The sequence below is a fragment of the Struthio camelus genome, chromosome 2 (assembly GCF_040807025.1).
Source record: "Struthio camelus isolate bStrCam1 chromosome 2, bStrCam1.hap1, whole genome shotgun sequence".
Taxonomy (NCBI): domain Eukaryota; kingdom Metazoa; phylum Chordata; class Aves; order Struthioniformes; family Struthionidae; genus Struthio; species Struthio camelus.
Genome location: NC_090943.1, coordinates 118,252,938 through 118,274,216, shown reverse-complemented (window position 1 = coordinate 118,274,216; position 21,279 = coordinate 118,252,938). Strand labels below are relative to the sequence as shown.

General features: G+C 38.0%; 1 long non-coding RNA gene across 1 annotated transcript in view; it reads right to left on the bottom strand.

Annotated features, from left to right (window-relative positions):
• LOC104139100 (uncharacterized) overlaps nt 1–11,976 on the bottom strand; it is a 28,182-nt gene extending 16,206 nt beyond the window's left edge. The window contains exon 1 of the long non-coding RNA XR_693039.2: nt 11,888–11,976. This is a non-coding gene — a long non-coding RNA (uncharacterized lncRNA). The remainder of the gene's footprint in view (nt 1–11,887) is intronic.
• Nucleotides 11,977–21,279: the final 9,303 nt, after the last annotated feature.

The following is a 21,279-nucleotide window of genomic DNA, read 5'->3' as shown; positions in this document are numbered from 1 at the left end:
GAAACAGTGGAACTAACCGCATAATTGGAATAGGGATAAGTGTAATACAGTGATTAAAAGCATAATTTCAGTAATTAAACAGCCTCTTCCAACAGTTAAATGCCATCATTCCTGAAGGTAGTCACATACACAGAAGAATGAAGAAGGTTTAGGAGGGCTCTTTCACACATGCAAGAACCATCCAAACGTAGCAGATAGATGTGAAACACAGGATGTGTTCAGAAACCAAAGTCTGAAGAAAGAACACTTCTTTGCTCCATTCTACAGCTCCAAAATACCCAGCCATTTACTTACAGAGGAATATACTGGTACATAATTAGAATGTAATGTTTTTATGAAATAATAGCTGCTCTCATAACAATTAAATCCAAATTCCTCAAATTCAATGGTTATATAAGAATCTCAGCTTCTCTTTTTTAGGAAGCAATTTTCTTAGCACTGCAATTGTAAAAAACAGCACAAATACATGACTACAGTGTATCTGGATGGCTTTAAAAAACACATCCTAAAAACAAAGTTAAAAACACTTAAGTTTCATATTTGGTAGCTTAACTGTTCATTTCTGAATACCTGGATCAGGTCAGTTCACACCACAGAACTGAACTGGAATTTCAAAAGGGTGCAGAGCAAACTCCTTCGGTCAGTTGATTTTGTCAGTGTAGAGATTCTAACGGTTTTACTCTGGCTCACAAAGCCAGAGAGGAAGGCCTCTGACATCCTTGTCTAGGAAGACATTCTGTTTCATCTCGGTGGACATTTTGGCCTTAGTTATACACACCTTCGCCACTTCCAGGCTGGACTGAAGCCATCAGTGTTCAGGTAACTAGCTGCAACAAGTCATCAGCGCATGTGACTCTTCTTTCCTTTTAACCAGCTTCTCTCAGAAGGTTTTTGCTCTTTGTTTTCTTACATATTCAAAACCTTAGGCTCAAAATATATAAAAGACTATGTAGATGACAACTACCAAGATAAGGATTACCATTAGCAACTGGTTTGTAGTAGCACAATAGTTCTCTCCAGCCTAAGGTTGAACCTGGTCCATACAAGAGACAAAACCCTGCAAGGGTCTACTACCACCTGTAGTATGAACATAACCTCAAACGCACAGCATGCTTTTTCCACCAAGATTTCTCAAACATATTAGGGTACATATTAGAAGGGAAGAAAAAAATCCCCTATTACAATATTCTATTGTTGACATAAGGTTCTTTTTCCTGTGGGAAGGGGATGAAAGAGAACATGAAGGACGTGACATCTCAGTGTGCTGCTTAATGCGCTACTGGCAGCCTCTTGGATTTTATAGTGATAAGGGTGGCAAAAGAACCTATATAGAAGAGATTAGCCAGGGGTTTGGGAGAAAGGGAGCCAAGTGGCAGTCATAGTGGCTGAAGAAAATGCAGGGAGTACAGAGAGGATTGTAGAAAAAGCACCTGTCTGTCTAAATGTCCTAAGTATATACTTATCTCCCTTTAACTATTCCCCATGAGTCAGATAGCACTGGTAACTGCAAATTCAAGCACCCTCAGAATCCTTGGATATCAGCTTTGCCCTGTGATCCAATAGCAATAATTATTTGTCATTGTAGAAGAGCACCTGAAAGCTTCTTTTGTATGGCTAGAACAGTTTATGCTATAATAGAAAAGCAAAATTGTACCCACTACTTGAAATTACTGGTTAGATTCTTTATGACTAGCTCTACGATGCAATAGTTCTCCCTCCTCCTCCCTCCTGCTCTTTTTTCCTGTTTTTTGTGACATATAAGGCAAAAATAAATAAATAAATAAATAAATAAAAGATTCCCGAAATCTTGATTGCAATCTGTAGCTCATTGTCTTCAATACTACATAAACACTAAAAGAGAGGACATTTATTACCAGCTGAAATACAATGTAGAACCTTATTTTAATAAGATAAAGTAATTACCCTCTGGCTTTTATTTAATTACTTGAGAAAGTTATTACTGCATGTCACACCTTAAGAACATAGAGTTAAGATTTTCTTGTTTAGCCTGAAAACTTTATCCAGCTATTGTTGGTTTTGTGAAAATCACAAAAGAGTTACAAAAGCAAATAAACGGAGCAGAAAGATAGCTACAAGAAAATTAGAGTAATTTAGAGTGCAACAGTATATTAACACCTGGGCTTTGGTCTCAAATTTGATTAGTCAAAGCTCAGAGCTTGTAAGGAATGATTAGTTAATATTTTACTAAAATATTTGATTTAATGATCTTTACTTGGTGGCTATTTTGGCTTGTAGGAGACTAATTTTAATCCTCATGAGAATGAACCCCAATGTCTCTATCAACACTGAGAATAGCTAAAGATTAGATACGCTCTCACCGTCTTTCTTCTGTTGCAGGTTGCAGTATAGGACTACTTTTACTAAAAGCAATCAGAGAACAGAAAACAAGACATGGAAGCATCTATTGCATTTTTAGTTTCTAGATTATTAAAAATATGTTGCATCATTTTTCATTCTATTTTTTTTTCTGAGTTTGAAGTTTATATGCCTAATCTATAACTCATTAAGATCCTCTTCAAAAAAAATAATAGCAAAGCGTCTTCTTTTTATATGTATGTATTTAGTCTTCTGTACCTTGCCTGTCCTTCACCTCAATAGTTCTGAAATTGCTGTAGGATGTTCTGTAGGTCTTCTGAGATAAAGTTTTGTCAGTCCCAATAGATATTCACGCAATGCTTCAGTAAATTCATTGATGCTATATATGTATCTAAACCTCACAGTTATTTGTCCCTTAATAATACCAGCAGTGATGACGAAAGAATCATTTCTGTTTATGGTATTCTTTTGACAATAGATTGTTTTTTCCAGTATTTCCTTTTACTTTTTAACATCTTTTAATCAAAAAGACTGAATTCAAGTTGTTCTTGGTACTAATTGTCTATCAGACGTCTTAGCTTGGATTAGCTATATAGTCACTATAATTTAACTTACTATTTGCTCAAAACTCAAAATCGACTGAACTTTGAAAATGCTTGTGGAATTATTCACCTGATTTCTTGATTCTATAACCAAACTAAACCATAAAATAAAAGATCTGCTTTGTTGTCAGGGGACCTTTTTGCTAGGCGGAATTGGGGAGGGAGAGAGAGAAGAGAAGAAAGAGGGGCTTCAGTGAAAAGGAAAACTGCACAAGAAAGAAAGAACAATTCAAATCAAGTTGAAGTTTAGCATTTGAAGACAAAGTGCTTGTTTTTGTGTCAAGGTTACTCAATATTTTTTCTTAACTCCCACTTTTCTTTAGTTCTTTATTTGAAAAGAAAAGGCCATTTCAATATGAGAAGAGGAACTATTTCATTTTAAAATGTCCAGAATACTGCAAGTTTTCAGATACTGAAACTTTTTAACACTTTCTAACAGTTCCTTTTTCTATTTTTTTTTTTTTTAGCTGAAGGTGTTTCCTCAGACAGTCTCTTTGGAACTGCATGTGCTTGCGAATTTAATATTTGCTAAGGAAAAAAGGCAGCAAGCCAGTGCTAGCTGCTATTGAAAAGTGCAGGATTGTCTGGGTAATAATTTGTTGCATTTGTGTGGCTTTAAACTTCAGAGAGAGAGAGATTACTGGGGACTTTCTATTTTTTAAACCAAATTTCTTGAGATACATAGAAATCTCTGTAGATACTTAAGATTTCAATGTTCTCATTATCTTTTTTCTTTAGAAAAGAGCCAGGTTTGTGCTCTTGATAAACAATGCACAAGAAAACGCAGGAGGCTCCAGGTAGAGGAGCAGAAATCTTTCCAGAAATCGGAAAGATTAAAAAAATTTAGATTTTTAAAAGAGATTTGTAAAATCCCTCTCCTATCAGGACAGCATCAAAACATTTCAAAGGTCATTTTTTGTTATTTTTAACTATAAAAAAAGGACACAGAAAGATACTGCATTTCACAGCAGTTTGGTGGTTACGTTATACATGTGTGATGTGGGAGACAGCCCTGTCTTTTCTCCATACTGTCTGTTTCACCCTATATATGAACTATTAATGACAACTGGTATTTTTGGTGGTGCAAAGGATGAGGGTAAATATATGAAAACTGGGAGTACTTGAGTATCCACTTACATCAGTGGCACTTAGATGAGGAAAAGCTTCTTTACTTACTGATTTAGGATGTGAAGTGGCCAAGTCTGCTAGAACATGAATTTAATACCATCCTGAAGGGAAGACTCCCACCTACCTAAATCTGAAAACCGTTTGTATCAAGTTAGTGTGCATATGGCAGCCAAGCCACATAAAGCTAGATCATAGTTTACAGTAATTTTCTTAGTAGGCCTTGTAGCAGGTTAATTTCTAAGTAATTCATGAATTAATAGCGCTCTCTCAAACTTACTTAGCTCTCACTCCATGCGTTGTATTTTTTCCTATAAGCAAAAGCTGTCTTAGCATCAGGCTATTTGTGGCTATCCCAACATAAAATTCCATACCTGTTCATAACAGAATCTCTAAACCTGGTTAAATCAAGGAATATTACTCCTTTACCTTAAAGGAAGTTATTCTATGAGCTTTCTAGTGATATGGAAAATTTGTTTGAATAGAAGAACTGATCCCTCCAGCAAATTTTTTCAAAATGAGTCCAGTTTGCTTCTTCACTCTCTGTGTCCTTTGGAGGTCCTTTATTAGCTAAAGATATCTTCTTTGCCTGTCGCTTCTGGAAATACCCACTGAGAAGTCTTGCTTTACTTTTTAATCTTTGTCAATGTTAGTACCAAGGTCATATATATATACAATAATGTAGCATTAATGTGACAGGGTTTTGTCAGAATTAATTTTTCCTTGAAACTCTAAGAAAGTTGCATTTTTTTTTTTTGTTACAAACCAACTCATTAGGAACAAAAGCCTCTACCTATCACTGTAACACTAGGGAATGTAACACCTCTGGGGAAAACTCCTCCTCCACCTCCTATATACCTGTTTCTGATGAGCTGGGAAGGGTAAAAAGCATGGCTACATTGAGCATGCATGTCCACCCATAGCAGTGCAGACCCAAAACACTGGGTTAGACTGTGCCTCTGCACTCATTTCTGCTGTGACATACAGTAGCAAAACACTCTGCCAGTATACCGTTAAAACATTCTCACCATGCCTCTCTCAAACACGTCCATTCTTGTGGAGCCCAAGTAGCAATGATCAGTGCTCAAAGCATTAAAGAATAGTGGCTAGAAATAGGACAGGCCACAGCAGGGACAAATTTTTGGATTTCACTGCAATCCTTTCACAGCTTCTCAAAGACATCCAAACAATAATGGTTCAGCTTTTTCAGTCAGGTTTAAATTTTTCTCCTAGCTTTTCCTGCTAGTAGACAGAAAAGCTGTCATTGTGGACAGTTCAGTTAAGGATAAATTCAGTTAAGGATATATTCAGGATAAAACTGATGTGAAAAACAAAAACAAGACATTGAAGAACTACAAGTTTAAAGATAGATAGAAATTAAGAATATGACAAAATTCAAAAATAGACATTGGAAGATACCTTAGTTAAAGGTCTGGCACATGCACCGTAGAAAGATTGGCTGAAATAACAAACCACCAAGTGCTGTTCTTAGATGCATATCAAGAAAAAGGAAGAATACGGTCTTGCTTCCATATGTGGTAATGCATAGACCACCTACTTGGAGAGCTCTAGTGTTTTCAGCTCTAGTGTTCACTGTCCCTGAGGAATGTGAAGTAGCAGAAAGGCTTCTAGCAGCTGGGACTGTGCAAAAATGATAATCTACAGCCTTAGAGCAGATCTTTGGGTAAAAGGCTTCAAAAGATTTTAAGCTACTCAGCACATTTCTCTCAGTCAGCAATTTCTTTAAAGCAAATTACTTGAAACTGTCAGATATGCAAAACAATGAACAGAGTGGATCTTTGATTGATTCACGACTGTGAATTCCAGCCATACTACATGATGTGCAAAGGACTGTGATAAAGACAAACTCACACATTTTGAGGTTTATAAAACTCTTGAAATGTGACAGACCTCTTCACCATTGCAGTAGTGACTAATTCCCCAGGCCTTCTAATTCCTCTGATTTAAAATTAAATAATCTTTAACAGTTCTCTCTCTCTCTCTCTCTCTCTCTCTCTCTCTCTCTGTGTGTGTGTGTGTTTGTGTAGGGAGAATAGGGACATAGCCATGGGCCATATGCTGGGGGGTATCTGTCCCTTTCCAGATCAGGACAGCTGAATGGGCTGTACATTAATTTTGGGATCAATATTTTCTTCAACTGTCCAGGCTGCCAGTCTGCAATCATTATCACATTATCACCAATAGATGTACAGTATACAAGCCTAGCCTAGTAAAAAGGCGATGAGCTTAGTTTTTAATAGTTTGAAACCCAGACATGGGATTGTACACAAGTAATTATCTGTAATTAAAATGAGATCATACTGCTCAGGTGTACAGGCAGATGACTAGCCCTGGCCCAAGGTCAAACTAGTGAAGAAATAATGTGAGAGATCACCCTACGTTGCATACAGTTTAAGAAGAAAAGTAGTTGGTCCATCCTGATGTGGGCTAAAACTAATAAGACAAAAAATGGGAGAAACTGCCAAAGCAAGTGAGGAGTACCAGAAACTCCCTTTGAGCGAATAATGTCTAAAGATAGCGAAAGGGTGAGTGTTGACTTAGCAGGGTTCCTCATAAAACCAAAATTACTAAATAAGGGTGTAAAATAAGCAGGCCAATGAACCTTTTTCTGACAGGTCCTGTACATCTCATTGGGTAGTTGGAGGTCCTGTGGTGCTGTCCTTAATGTGAGCAAGGGGACGTGGCGAATGGGATGGCGGAGGGACTAGAACTGCCCTAACACGGACACGGCTCGGTAGCCTGCTGATACTAGAGACCAGGCTTCCACTTTTACCTCTGTCTGCTAAGGAAAAACAACAGATTAGTTGCAGTTCGGTTGCGAGCACTTGCTCATCAACCTAATTCACTTTTCTATTAACTCGTGCCACAGACTCTGAGCAGTACCGAAATAGCAGTAATTTAATCCTTGCTGATCAGGACAGGGAAATGAAGTGGTCGCATAGACAAAAAGCACTTGAAACAACAGTAGTTGAACAAGTCATGCAGTCAAACTGAATATAAAATTGACATCTCTGCCGGTAAGACATTTCATTCTCCCTTCACTACTGCTGCAGTTTATGGTTGTATACTGCTCCTACCAATACTACATGTTCCTGCAAGCTTCCTAGAGTCATGTGAGATCTCCCAGGATTTTGAACAGAGGTTTAGTGATGCCATCTTGGCAGAGTAGACCCTTTTACTGCACATGGTGATTCTACTGGTGAAATATTTTATATATTAAGCACAATTTTCTTTTCCAGTATGGAGTTTAACATAGCAATTTACTCAAGAGATCACAGGAAAAAAAATGTTCTCTATGTTAAAGATGACTATATATGGTATGATATTCAATCTCCAGAAAAGTGTAGACTTTTACATAAAAACAGAAGTGCTTTAATAAACAAACCTACTTGGCCTTTGCAATTTTCACTAAGCATTTCTCTGAATCAAAATGTGGAATGACTATCATGTGATTTTTAGAAAACTGGTATAGCATACACATGATTTAATAACTGAGATCTGTTTAAAACACAAAATCTAGTGACCTTTATTTGAGATATTTTACTGAAATGGAACAGTTACTGCTGGAGTACAAAGACGTTTCTTGTCCTTCTAAATTAAATAACAGTTGCATAAATCTTTGCAGGCAAAATTTACCACTTTTATTCTATCACACCCAGTCCCTTGCACTCTTCAGTGAAGTATAACAAAAGAACCAAAAAAAGTTTTCAGTGTTTATGCAGGTAAATATGAATAGTCACATAGGAGTGGAGGGGAAAAAATTTTCTGAAACATGAGTGGATATAAGGAGCATTTGGTGGAAATAACACACTTTCCTTACTCTGACCTCCAATTGTTCACTGCTAGAGGCAAGATCTTTGGCAGGACCTGCTGATGCTGCACTTATGCCAAAGAGGGAAGGAAGAAGTGATAAGCACAACTGGATTTCCCTTATATTTTCTCATGACTTGCTAAGTAAAAATTCAAGAACAAATTTTGATACCTGATTAAAGTTGTGAACTTACAAATTTAATATACTTCTTTTGAAGATTTATGCCAATTCACTTGCTTAGGACCATATCCCAAACTGAGGGACAGCAATGGTGCTGTTTATAAGCCCATGTGTAAAAGGTGCTTTGAACATAATCATACTATCCTATGGGGACGTCCCTGTGTGGGCAAAAATAAGAGAGAAAATTCCACAATGGTTTATTCCTGGAGGGTTTTCTCCCATTCATTACAGTAAGAAAGCAGATTTTAGGGCCAGCTTGCCACATTTTGCCCCTCAACACTGAGTTCCTATTCTCAAAAAAAAAAAAAATATTTCCAAAGAAAGTGGCAGGAAGGCAGGGAACAGAGCAAGGAAGTGGAGAAATGTTTCTCCTCTGCTAGAGTTCACCAACATGGGAAGCCTAGGACAGCAAAAAAAAACCCAATAGCAACAATAAACCTCCCCCCCGCAACACACATAGACACACACAAAAGCAAACAAACAATCGACTATAAAAACACACAGAGCAGTGTACGAGCTCTACTGAAAATGCAGCCGAAGGCTTAGAGTCCTCTCTGTGCACTGTGTTCCCTCAATTTATAATGAAATACATCTTTCTTTCTCATTCCTTTTCCTTGGGCAAAAGCAGCAGTGACAGTAATGAGCACATGAGATGCTGCTGCACCAGGCAGAATTCCTTTAAATTCCTATAGGAAAGGTCTAAGTGCAACGTCCAAATCAAGGTGCAAGAATCTAACTACGCTCGTAGAAGTAACCCCAGAGTAATGGCACCCATTACCACCAGCACATCGGTAATAGGAAATAACAATTGTACTGTGGACCTATGCAATACTTTTTTCACTTTCCATGGTAAAGACAATTCTACTGCGTGATCTTTATGTCTGCTTGATTTGCATTGCGGGAATTTTCAATCGGCACATTGTTTGGCTGAATTGTTTAACACTATGGAAAATCAGTACAAGCTGCCTCCCCAATTTAGTGGTAAGTTAGCACCCATCTCCAGATATGTGAATTTCTCTTGAAGGTACAAGGAATTAGGTAAATGGACCTATTGTATCTATAGCTCATACTACTGGTGTGTGGTATTCCACAGCATTACACTGAAAGGCATTTCTTCTAAGCTGTGTAGTTTGCAGAGATTACTCTCCATCTTTGATTTTTTTTTAACTATCCAATCAGCATACTAACTGATTTCACTCATCTTTATAAATAGCATTTGTCTTTCTATTGCCACTCAAAAATAATTTACACTAGGCAGAGAGATTACAGACCTTGATTTTATATGAAATGTCTTTGAGTCACAGTGAGCAAAATGACTCACTTCCATCATGACTGTTAAGTAAAATGACTCTGAGATATCAAAATTATCTGTTCTGTCTAGTACTCCTTTTCTATTGAATTATTTTCCTTAGCAGTTTGACTACTGATGAGCAACGATTCAGGGCAAAATTCCAAATTTGCCCCCATTGTTTTTCAGACCAGTCTTTCAGTATCACATCGCCCAGCGGTAGCACTTCTTAAGGGCAGTATTTTGCTTTGGATAGCTGTTGCATTCTGATTCAGAGTCCAGTCAACAACATCAATATAAGCTCCCACCGAGAAAGAAAAGGGCTGGCTGCTTTGCACAAAAGCTCATTCTCACAGATGAGGAGAAAGCTTGTCTGACTAATTTAAAGAAATGCAACATCTAGGAAGTAATCTATACGGTACAGTGACAGATGGTCAGCTTTGGGCTTAGTTTTGCACTCCCCAGTAGAAAAAAAACATTGATATACTGGAGTGAGTCCACTGAAGGGCCACGCAGGTGATTAAGGGCTTGGAGCTTCAGACATATGAGGGAAGGCTGAGATAGCTAGGACTATTCAGCCTGGAGAAGAGAAGGCTCAGGGGAGATCTTAGTAGTGCATATAAATATCTGACAGGGGGAATAAAGAAGACTGAGCCAGACTCTTCTCAGTGGTGCCCAGTGACAGGACAAGAGGAAACAGGCGTTAACTGAAATACAGGAGATTCCATTTAAACGTAAGTTGTTGTTGTTGTTTTTACTGTAAGGGTGGCTGAACACTTTAACAGGTTGCTCAGAGAGGTTGTGGGGTCCTCAACAGGACACAGTTTTGAGCAACCTGCTTTAGCTGACCCTGCTTTGAGCAGAGAGGTTGGACTAGGTGATCTCTAAAGGTGCTTTCCACCCTCAACTATTCTGTGATTCTGGCAGGAGTCAATCTGCTTGCACCTGCTGACAGACCATTTCTAGAACCTGTTAGAGGTATGCTAAAAGGGCCCCTTTTCTCTGAGCCAACAAGAGTTTTGCTTTAATAATGGAACAGAGTTATAGTTAATGTGCTTCCTGTGTCCTTGTTTGGCACCCGTGTTTGCACTATACTGACTGTAAGCCTAAATATCCACAGTGAGGATCATTAACCTGCAGCCCACAGAAGGAGGAAACATTTGCTTCTCTAAGCGCTATGTTAGCAAGCAAAGAAAAGAAGAACATTGCACATCAATGTTAGTGTGCAAGAGAGTGTGCATCCTTCAATTTTAAGGTAACTAAAAGCTACTAACAGTAAAACAGATGATGGAATTGTGTATGAAACAGCAGATCCATTTGTATGAAACAGCAGATCAGTTTAATGCAATAACTCTATTAGCAACTTTAATCATGTATGTGTCAAAAATGAAGATTAATCCTCCAAATGGAAGAAAAAGAGCATGCTGATTTCTGATTCATCAAGCTACAAATAAATTCTCTCTCTTAGGAAACAAAGTAACATGAGAAGTGTCAAATGTATGGGAAGAACAGTAGGAACTTCACATGCAGAGTACCATAGCAAAAACTGATTGAAAAGAAGTCTTGCTAGAATACCTCTATAATTTTATTGTTATATCTCTTTGACATTTTTTTTCCTCAAGTCACTCTAGAAATCCTTGCCACCTGTCACTGATTATGAATGTTATGTTTTAGCAATGATGACCCAAAAAAAAAAAAAAAGGTGCAACTTACTCGAGTGCTGGCTTTCCCTTGTAAGGACAGACTTTATATTTGAAATCCCAACCAAAATGATGGAGTCTGAGCAGAGTCTGGAGCAACATCTGATGTTCACGCATTTCAAAAGCTGTACCGGTGGGCCACATCTGTGAGACTAGACCCATTTTCTCTCATGCACTAAACCTGGTAGAGTAGAACAACCTCCTTTGCCCCTTTCCAACCTAGGAGCAGAGACCAGAAATGTCAGACACCCTCTCACCAATGAATATTGGCTAGTGCTGTTGACAAGGTAAAGGAGGCCAGGCTAAGTAGATGCACTGGCCCGTTTTCATCTCTACAAGGTGCTTTCACTGTCATTTAGACAAAGCTGCTCCCTGGCCCATTTCCTAGAAGTGAGGGAAACAAGTCACCACGCGAGTGCAAAAGAAAATACAGAAACTGATAGCAAAGCATTTGCTTTTCAAAATAAAGATTGCCTCTAACTGGCTAGTGCCCAGAGATTTTATGCCCTTGTACAGCTTCACACCGTTCTTGTGGTTCTTTCAAAACAGATATTTTCCTTCCAAATAAGAAGGCTTACTGGGTAGCCAATGGTATTGCCTTTGCTTTCTCAGAAACTATTCTAAAGATACATCCAATGTCCATGCTGTTACCCTATCATAAGTGCAAATCTATCCATCAGTCCCTCCTTCCTAATGAATAAGTTGCGTTACATTTAGGGGGAAAAATATGACTAAGTAGTAATCTTGGAACATTTATTACAAATTCATACCTTTCATTAACCTAGAATATTTTGTACCTGCAGACTTCTCCTAGGCAACGTACCTGCTTTTCTGATGCGGAAGGTGGGAGAATGGTGTCCCTGTTTCTTGTGAGAAAGTACTAGCTTTTCATGCTGCTGTGGTATGGATGTGGTTTGTAAGCAAGGACATAAAGAATGATCCAGTTTGTCAAAGTGCAGCTGGAGCAGCATGTTCTCTTTCTTATATTTTACAACAAAATATCCAAATAAGTCATACTGATGATGCAGAGAAAGTGGAGTTTGGTTTACATCAAAGGAATTTATGAAAGTTAATGCATATCAAAAATAAAAAGGCATCTGAGTCACCACACAAAAGCTATTTTTGAACTTACATAATCAAATATACTTACGTACAATATAGAGAGACTGTGCCAGCTATGGCATGCATATCTCTCTGCTGTAATTAATCTTTGGAAGCACTTTCAGTCATTTTATATCTACATTTACTTTTACCTCACACAGTTGTGGTGTTATCTCAGTTTTCACCATCTGTCACACACATTAGAAACACTGACTTAAATCAAAGACTATAAAAAATAATTTTTAAAGCATTATTTTTTTGTATTTTACATTTTCTGTAAGTATGCACATATAATTAAGACAAAAAGCACCATGTTATTTAATGAAAACTGAAAGATATCAGCAAAGAAACTCCAGCTTTTCTTGAGACCTTTGCTTAATGTATGTACTTAGGTCTTGCATCTTTCACATTATGGTTCACACTTTACTTTTCAAGCTCCTCTCTGTTTATAAAGAAAAGATCCAATGGAACTAGGAGGGGAGGAAGACATTTTTTGGAAGATAAGCAGTTGCCAGCGTGTCTTTTCATGCTCCAGCAGTGTTAAGACTCTTACTCAATGGCCATGCCCTTAATGAGAAGTCTAACGACTTCTATTCCTTGTCTAAAGGATTCAGCATGTCACCAGTATTTATGAGGAAGCCTGCTGTACCTACAGGGACATTACGTACTTCAGTATATTTCAAGCTGAGAGATGCTGAAAATGGAGCATTAGTTTATCTACTTAGTTTTTCCTTAAACTGTTTCCCTTTCCCTCCCTCCTTTGTAAATAGACATGCCACATTTCTTGCAGCCTGAAGCTAGAGAAATGTCTTCAGGCCTGTTGCCAGATTTATTTTCCTCCAAATATCTACCAAATCACCAGAAGCTCTTATTAACTCAGTGAACTGAACCTTTAGACAGCAACTGTTACAGTCCCTCCTGGGGATTTCTCTTGCTTATAGTAAATAATTCAAAGTTTGGAGTTCTGTACACTTACTCATTTAGCTTGCTTTATTTTTCAAAGCAGTCAATGGATTAAGTGTTTTATAAGCAAAATGGCCATTTCTAACACTCAATAATTCTACTAAAAAAAAGTCCAGTTAGATGAATCTGGTTTCAAATGTCATCTCAGTTAAAATTCTTTTTCAAAATTGCTGAAGAGAAATTTTTTCCCTACCTTCCTGAGAGCATGGACAGTAGTTTAGATCCTAGTTTTGCAGACACATGCTGCCTTAGTCACTGAAAGTGTTGCCAATAACAGCAGTTGCATTGCTCATGCATGGAAACAAGCATAACCTTAAACATTTGCAAGATTTCTACCTTGATTCTTTATTATCAGTTTCCAGTTTATTCTCTGGCACCAACATCACTATTAAGTATTTTACTTATGTAAATGTGTCTGTCGGGATTTTAATTTAATCTGTCTCTTGTTATTTGCCAAGTTACCCATCCACCTTAAAGGTTAAAGATGTGAAAAAGAGATTCCTGGAAGTGTAGTGACAGTCAGCAAGATCGAAATTATTTAGAGTACAGAAATATCATTGGAATAATACAGGTCTTATAAAACTCAAATTGCCCGCCTCTGCCCCAACACCTTTACTATACCATTATTTCTCAAGGAAGTAGAAAGGAAATTCCCTCTATTTCTCCACTCCTACAAATAACTTGAAAAGCACTGTTGATGCATTTGCTCTCCAATCCATCAGCAAATACTTCTAAAATGAAGTAAGTTCTCTGGATGAGTGCCACGACCATTTCTTGTACTAGTTACGCAAGCGACAATAAAACACTCAGATTCTCTCCTGGCCCATGTAAATGCAGAACTTCGTGCCTTGTGTGCACAGAAAACTCCATCACAGTCACACGTGGTTTTTTTTCCTCTACGGAATGGAAAAAGTGCTCTCCTCCTCTCTCATCCCTTCCCCACTCTCATCGCCATTTTCCTCTTGCACTCTCTTTTGGTCTATGGGAGTTGTATCCGTATAATTCTGCCTTCTGCCTTTGGTGAATAATTTTGACTATATATCGGTTGATGATCATGGGGGGAATAACACTCACATCACTTCTCTTCACCATTCCCTCCACCAGAGATTCCCCTACAATGACGTTTCGAGAAGGAAAGCAAAAATCAGAAAGAGTTTGTCCTTGACCTTCAAGGAGGTTGTCAGATGTGCAGCAGTATTTCACAGGAGACTGAATCTTGGAAGTCTAAAAGCTTTGCTCAATTTCATGCAGGGTTTTAACAGTCTTTCTAAAGAAACTCAGTTTTTTTTATTTTTATGCAATATTTAAGTTTTGCTTTCAGTAAAAGCTACCTGAAAAGTTGCTGAAAGTCAGTTATCATCCCACTTTTTTCAGTGTATCTTTATAGCATTTCATTCTGATTAAGTATCATGGGGTGGAAAATGAGTCATAGAACAGTACTGAACGATGTCTTAATATCTTCAGTTCTGTTTTTCTCTCCTGCTTTGACTAGAGTTCATCTCCCATTATAGTGTATCCACCAATATGTTTGTAACATTTAACACAGTTAGAATAGCTATGATGTACTTCGGGATACCGAAAACTGGAGCTGGATTTTCTATCTTTATTACCTCAAAGATTTCCAGCTCTTTTAAGTGCTTTTAAAACTGTCTTCTTATAAATGACTCATAAAATTCTTAACACGGTCAGTGTGTTCACTCCCTCTAACTAGGCTAACAAGAGTTAGCTACTGCTTGGAAGTTTTCTGGAGCAATATTTGTCATAAATATGATTCTTTCTCTTTGCACCTTCTTGCTGTACCCATCAATAATAGAACGCAAAAGCAGACTGCATCATTAATTTTAAATCTGATGAAAATAATATAAGATTAGAAGAAGTGATTACAATAAAAAATATCACAGCCAAAGATAAGTGTTAAACTAATCTTTTATGAAAGCTAATACACTAGTAGCAATAATTCAACACACTAACGTCCACCAGCTGAACACAGTATCGTAAATCAGGAAACTCTCCCAGGACTTCAGGATAAAACCAAGTGGAAGGAGCTTTTGAATGGAGCAGCTGTGCTAAGTGAGGAACAATTTCAGATGTTTGCGAGGGAAGGAGTGATACTTAACAAGTGGAGGCTGATTTATAATGGACTTAGAGCTAACCAGAGTCTCTGCTGGTTTCAGGCCCCCTGAGACATTTCATCTTGGAAAATAATGGATGCCATTAAAAGCGGCTATTTATTGCACTGTAGCACATTTTACTTATAGGATTTGTAGTATTCCCTTGAGAAATCTCTCAAATATATTGGTATTCAGTGGGAATTATAATGATGTTTAATATAGCAGATGCATTGTAAGGTACAATCTAAGGTGTAGGTCAGAGAAATCTGGCAAGGGAAAACCATAATTGTATACAGTCAGTGAATCTAAATGACACTCTAATTATAATGTAAGCTGTTATAATCCACGTGTTACTGCATGAAAGAGGCTTATTACTCACAAAAAGCCCATTATTCCCCTATACCCAAAGAATGGACATTGCAATGCAAAAAGCTATTCTGCAATGAATAGCACTGTGAATCCATGGCTTTTAGCTGGATGTTATGAAAACATTTTAGTAATCACAAAAAAAATGATTATTGCCTTGATTACAGCTAATATTTCAGACAATTCTCATAGTTTTATTTTAAGCTCTGGGGACCACTAAATCTCCATGTGGTCTTTATGTAGCGTAATTTTTGTTTGTCACAAGACTTTCTCTTTGTTTTGTATGAGTATTTTTTATGTTTACCTTTAAGTGGTATCCAGCCATTACCAATATGTATGTGTATATGATTATAAAACCTTAACCAATAGATCAGAAGGAAGCTGTGCAAAAGCAGGAAGATGAACCCATAAGGCAGACCCAAGGAGGAGAGCGCAGAGAAGCTAGAGACTAGGTCACCTCTTACTTGTTCATACTGGGATACCCAGACCACAGAGCTTTCCAAAGGGAGGATTTGACTTCCAGTGACTGGCACAAGCAAATACAAATATTTTTGACATACTGTAATGGCTGTATGCACGGGAACAAGCAGCTCTTGCACAACATGCCATGTGAAGTGGGCACCTTTCCTGCTGTGTGCCCATAGATCAGTAGAGATGCAGTTTTCACATAATCAGGCCCACTAGGAGAAAACAGTCAAAAGCTCCACTGACTCTTCCATTAGCACGTGGATACAGAGTGTCCTTAACTGTACTTTTTACATGTAGAGAGACAGCAAATGAGGGGAAATACTCTGCCTAAGAGCTGGTTCATCAGTAAGCCCTTGCTACTGATGGTATTGAGAGCCATGCAGAACCACTCTGACGGAGAGAAGAGAAGAGTGGAAAAGCATTAGCGGTGGGATTGCATTTCTGCAGGAGTTAACAGCTAGGTCAGTGAGGAAAGTAGTCCCTGTGATAATTTACCACCCTCTCATAACACCCAGCCTTGTCAGGTCTCACACTATCCCAGCACAAGATGCAGGAATTTCATTTCCCATTTCCCAGTGGCCAGCCTCAGCATCTTCCTTACTGAACTAGCTTACACTTGGACTTTACGTTCACAGATTATAGATGCTTCAGTATACAAATCCTCACTGGTGAAAAAAATCCTCTCTGTTTTTAATTGCTATTAACTTCCTCACTATATGATGCTACATGCACATTAACCCTGACTGGCTACCCTGCTCCATAGCTGTGCTAGCAGACATATAGTTTTGCACGTGGCCTTCCTGCCAGGCAAGATGTTTGTGAAGGGCGTTAGGCAGTTGGGGCTTGTGCTGTAGCTGTTTCTGATGCTGTGACAAACATAAGCCGGACTTTCCTCTATACAAAATTTAAATCAGCATTTTTAAAACCAAACAGAATACAACTCTGTGGGAGAAATCCCTATGTATTGGAAAGACAGTGGTATTCTACAGTTGGAGCCTCTCCATTTAATGTATTGAAATACTAATTTTCAAGAAAAAGATTGCAGTGAAAAAGTACAACATGGCTTTTCTGAGCTCATAGCAAAGGGTTAGAAAGGCCTCCCTATGAACTACAGTAACTCTACTGTAGCCTGATAGTACCATCATTATGATTTAGAGAACCTTACCACAGACTAATCATTTCCTAATTAAACTAATCAGAGTGGGTTTCACTGAGGGGTGGGGGTGGGGGATCCTTGATGAAGCATTTTGCCTGCTCTTTGAGGGAAGTTCTTAATATTTTCCCTTCCCTTTCTTCGATATTCTTTACTCTAAGTTGATTTCACAATATTTACATAACAGATGTAATTTTTCCCCCGACTGCTCTATAAACGTTCTTTTCATCCACCACCACAACAAATAGCTCTCTCAACCATTTAAAGGCATGCAAATAGTTCTCAAATAATGAAAAAAATCAATTTTCTCTACGTATTTTTGTGAAGTTACTTGCAGAACTATATATACAACTCTACCATAACTCACCAATTTTGAAATACCATCTGAAGAGAATATCACTTCTTATCCTCCAAAAACCCCCTCCAAAAACACAAAACAAAAACAAAAAAAAGCTAGTCCTGGCTAGTCCTCTACAGGAGGGCTTGGCATTGCTCTCCTGTGACCTGATGCACTGGTTCACTGGCTTTCCTGTGGTGTTTGAAGGGCAGGACAGAGTCATTGGCACTTCTCAGGACAAGGTGAGCCAGTTACCAGGCTTCTGAGCTGTTCAGGGCCATTTACAAGAAAATGAAGCAAGAAACTACTTTTTCTCCTCGGTCTCAGCTTAGATTGCTTTCTCTCCAGCACTATAAGAATCTGAGCACAGGTTGTCTATTCTTAATTGCATTCTTACTGTTTGTCTTGGTCAGGATTAAGTCCTGCAATCCACCCACAAATTCTTCCTACAGAGAACAATACAAAGATATCAGATGGAGAGAAATACCTTCAGTGGTAAAAGGAAAAACAAAAGGAATGCTAATTTCCCACTGAAATTAGCAAGTCAGTTTTTCAAAAACTGACTATACTCAGAAAATCCACCTCCTCAGAAGTCCTCCTTTACTATTGAATTTTGACAGAGATCACCTCTGATGTTAAAGCACCAAATATTGACAAATATAACCCTTAAAAGAGGCAACCTCAACTCACAGGACATAAAATTCGTTCACATATCATTACATTGGACAATTATTTCATCAGAAATCAATAATTCCCTACTCTCCTGTCGATGCCTCATAAGTATTAATTGTGATAATTATTCCTTATAGATTCACAGAAGTTAATTCATCACCACTGATGTCATCCGTTCTATAATTCTATGGCTTCTAGAAATGCTTAACTACAAAATAAAGCAATATGGTTTTAAAAAGCATATATAAATATTATGATCATACAGCAAAAAATCACTAGTTTTGCCATGTTACTTACTCCTTAAGCAAATTAGTGTTCACTGGTATTTATATCCTCAAAGTTGGAGAGAAGCTAACTTTTAAATAAATTCAGAAGAATTAGCTCCTTTCTGTTATAGTTTGTGTCGCCACTGTATATTTATGGTAAGTCAGACATCTTCTAAAACTCAGAAGAGTTAAATGTATATTAATATTTTAAACATTTAAAAAACATAGGCACTTATTTACTTCCCTTTTTAAGCTTCAGGATGTACTCACTGTAAACTTCCAAGATTTCTTCTGAGGATAGTAACATCCGTCTTTGAAAAACAAAGGTTGCTTTGTAATCACTTGTCTCTTTGGGCTAGAGAGTTCAAGAAAATATGAAAATACTGTGAGATTTAAGAGCAGATTCCCTACAGTGAGCTTAACACCAACATAAGATCAGGGTGCTTTTTGCCCAGTGACGAAAAAATCAGAGCTGCTGCTAGACACAAAGGGCGGTTTGTCTTCATGCAAAAGGTCAGTAGCAAAACCAATGCACTACTGAAATCTTATTCCCATCTTTCTCTGATGGTTTTATACTATGCTCTGCGATTTCAAGATTGGTCATTGCTCTGTGTATACACATATGTATTGTCTAGTACTTACAACCAACTAAAATTGTAGGAATTTCCTGACATTTCCAGTATTATGGAAATTTTTATCCTAGAGTTGCCATCCAGCTGTGTTTTCTCTTGGACTGGTCATCAAAATAAAGAACACAACAAAAATACAGCTACTTCTTGCAGAAACTGACTTTTTTGAGAACTGTGATGCTTTTTGGCAGCAATTTGCAATTTCTTTAATATGTATCTGAAGCAATAGTCACTGCAGCTAAGGCCTCAACACTGTGACCAATTCAATACTTGGTTAACATCATGCGCACACATAATGAGTAGAAACTCTCTTATAAAGGAAATTTAAATATGTTCACGTTGAAAATTATTTCACTAATAGTCTTTTGGATACTTCACACACACACACACACACACACACACACACACACACACACAAAAAACTGAAATGTTGCATGAGATGAGAATCCAAGGCAGCTAGATCCATGCATTTGACAGTGCTCTTATCCAGCTCAGACAGGCAGAACTCACTGTCTGTGTTGGCAGCTTGGGCTCTTTCCCTTTGCCCTTTTCTCTTTTCAAAGTTACTCATGTCTATAATGCAGTAAGGGGAAAAAATCCTTTTTCTTTTTGTAAGACATAGGTTGATTGCTGTCTCTTTTTGAGAACTAATAAGTGCAGAAATGAGGTCACTGTCTGAAATCACTCCCCCATCAGCTCTGTTTAGCCTGTGAGTCATATGGAATAAGAAAAAAGATTATATGAACCAGAGTTAATGTAGAATTAGAAACAATAGAACAGCACAGCACAAAAGAAATAATGAAAACTCCTGTTTACTTTGTCCCCCTCTTTCGCTTACTATTTTGTATGCATGAATTAAGAAAAATCAATAGAAAACAAGACAGTGAGGAAAAAATAGAATGATTAAATGTGATTAAAGCAAGCAAAGAAATGATCCTGGGAGAGTCATGGCAGTCATGTTGGAAAGGAACTGTTTTTATAACCTATTAAGTTTCCTGGGCATCAAGAAGAAATACAAAGGGTGTCATGAATTTCATCAGGTATGAGATAACACTCGTATGTGTTGTCAGTACAACAGATTAGTGTTCCTTCTGGTCCCTAGGAATGAATCCTAAAATCCCAAGGAAGTCACAAACACTGTGTACAAGAGGAGCCATCACACAGACACGAATGCAAAGTGGTTATATAACAGCATAGAGGAGGTTTCAGCGTAACAGTTGCCCCTTGCAATCAGGTCTTCTGTTGCCAAGAAGTTTTGAGAAAAAGAAACTCTAATCTCTCTCTGTTCTGATCTTCTCTCCTATTAATATGCAATACAGATTTGAGAGTGTTTGCCGATAGACTTTAAACAGAAACGATGTCTTCCAAAACAGATACTGTTAAGACTCATTCAAGACAATGTTTATTTTCCTTTCAAATTGTCTGGGTTCGTCTACAGAAACAGGCCAAAAAATTCTGCAAGTAGTTCATGTGCTGAAAATGCCATTTCAGACGTTTTGAAACTACCTGTGAAACTGGGGCCTGAAACAGAATAATTTTAACCTGAATTAAAAATAAATAAATAAATAAAAATAGGTCAAGACTGGCAAAACTGAACTGGAAAGACCTACTCTTGAATGGATCTTTTGACCAGAAGTTAAAGGCTTTAGCTCTCTTTTTCCCTACATAATAAACTAATATTGCACTTTTAGCGTACAAGATAGACAGCTTTAACAGGATAAAAAGCCCAACTGCAAATATGCTATTCTGCATCACTCTGTGGATGGCTTGCATGGTGTTTACATCAGATTTAGGAAAAGAGGAGAAATAGCTGTTCATCTCCCTGATGCAGCCAAAAGCCGGGAGCTGGAGGCACCGTGGCACCAACCGGAGTGGGTATCTGCAACGAGAAGCTGCTGCCCTGCTGTGGTGGCCTGCGACCAAAGGCCCAACCTGAAATCCAGCCCGTGCAGCGCTGGCGATCAGATCCTCTGTTGGAAAGAAATCGAAGCCTAGCGCTTCTCCTCTGGAGCGAGCGCCCAGCACAGACCCAAGGATACCAGCTCCTGCTGACAACACTTCACCTGCTGTTGTGACATAGAAGTAAAGTTTTGTCTCAATTTTAATATATGTTTTCTAGCCACACATATAACTACTTCCTCTTGGCAAC